Below are 2,206 nucleotides of genomic sequence, written 5' to 3' on the forward strand. Positions count from 1 at the left end.
AAACACTGCAAATGATTGGCAACACTTGGCAGAACTACAATGAATTGTCGAAGTCTAAATGTTGTATGACATTTAAATTAACATAAAGGGAGGTTGGATTCACAGCAGTGAGGTATAATATTTCTAATGCATTATACCACATTAAAAACCACCATAGTTTAAAAAGTGAATTGATTTTATGGAAGTCTTGGCTTGACAGCCATACCCAGGACCATTGTTTTGCATAAAGCAGACACCTTTGCCTTGCACAGAAAATGCGGCAGTGGCTGGCACCTCTCTTGTTGCCTTACAGCATTTGTGATGTGAGGGGCCAGTCCATCTTGTTGAATTGATTGGACTGAGGGAAAAACCACAGCTTGGTGTGGTTTAAATGACTCATTCAGTCTCATGAAAGTGGTCTGTGTGAGAGCCAGAGTCAGGATTTGGATCTTCCATCTTGAATGCCACGCTTTGTATTAAGCCCCACGGTGTTCCAATATATCATTGGGCTCATTTAAACCACATGGATAATTCATTTTTCAACACCCTGGTTATATGTCATCTCAGCTGTCACCTCCATTAGCTGCTCACACACCTGCATGTGGCTTACCCAGGCTCCTTTCCGGGGCTGCTTTGATACCAGTATTGCTCATTAGACACAAGAAAAATAAGAACAACAACAACAACAAAATAATTTCCACCATGACATCCACACAATTCTTCTTTGTTCTGCCTACTCTATTTACTTCTGGTTTCTGCTTCTGTGGCATTCAGTATCATTTCAATGAAACCATGCTTGGTTAGTGGTCTTGCTTCACTTAGACTTTCAGAGCCTTTAATACAGCACAATAGGGCTTATGTGTTTATGTTTACTGTTATCTTGGTGGTATTGGAGAAGCTGTCCTGTTTTTAGTGAGGTAACAAGAAAGCAGCCTCCTGTGAGACCCAGAGTATGACTCCATCTTCCTCATGACAGATTGTCTATTTTCAACTTATGTTCACCACCATCACATTCTTAGGCAAAGAGAAACAAGGAATCACATTCCCAGGGCCTCTTTCCATATGGTTCCTGTTTAGTGTCTACCAATGGGAGCCATTCTCATGAGATTTGGAAGGAAGCAGGAAGGGAAAATAGAACATAGGAAAGATTGATCTTGGGTTCAAACATTTCTGTATTCAACAACTATTTATTAAGGTCTGTGTGTAACAGCATTCATTGTTCTGGAATCTTATGCTTATGCATTTATATTCTTTGAGTAGGTGAGATGAAAACAACTCAAAAAATGAGAAACTATGGGGGGAAAATCTCCTATAAGAATATTCTAAAATGCTAGAGAATATGTCAAAGCTTGTCTTCTTTTCATGAAAGTTCTAATTCTCTAAAACTATGTTGGTGTATTTTTTGTAGATTTAAATTAAAATATAATTGCATCATTCTTTCATTGCCTTTTTTTCTCTTTGCAGTTTCTTCTATGTACAGTTCCCTTGTTCTTTCTCAAATTTTTGGCCTGTTTTTAATTATTGTTACATAAGTCTCATTGCTACTATTTTTTTTTTATCAATTGTCAATCGTTCAATATCCTGTTTCTATGTATTATGCATGTAAGTTAGAGAGCCCTTAGGGTCAGAGTGCAAACATCAGATGTTGGTACTTGCCTTCCATATTGCTTGAGACAAGGTCTTTTTAGTTTTCCTTGTTGCATACTCTATGCTAGCTAGCCCAAAGCTTCTAGCTATTCTCTTGTCTCCAGCTCCCATGTCACTGTAGGATCTCTAAGATCACAAATACAAGCTAACTCTCTAGCTCTAAGAGGTTTCTGGGGCTCTGAACTCATGCTTGAGTGGCAGGGCTTTACTCTCTGAGCTATCTCCCCAGGTAAATCTCTCCTCTCCTCTCCTCTCCTCTCCTCTCCTCTCCTCTCCTCTCCTCTCCTCTCCTCTCCTCTCCTCTCCTCTTCTCCTCCTCCCCTTCTCTTCCTCCCTTCCTCTCTCCCTCCCTTTCTCCCTCCCTCCCTTCCTCCCTCCCTTCCTCCCTCTTCCCCTCCCTCTCAACTGGGCTTGCTGAATACCAGCATGTGTGGTCCTGAAACACACAAGACATGGACTCTCAAAGGAACCACCATAGGCTACCACTGGAATGGCATTTACATTCAATAGAATGCTTCATCAATTTTAAATGGATGAATCAGTATGCTGTCTCCTGATACTACAGTGGATTCATCCTGTA

This window comes from Peromyscus eremicus, chromosome 20 (genome assembly GCF_949786415.1).
Source record: "Peromyscus eremicus chromosome 20, PerEre_H2_v1, whole genome shotgun sequence".
In the NCBI taxonomy this organism is placed as follows: Eukaryota; Metazoa; Chordata; class Mammalia; order Rodentia; family Cricetidae; genus Peromyscus; species Peromyscus eremicus.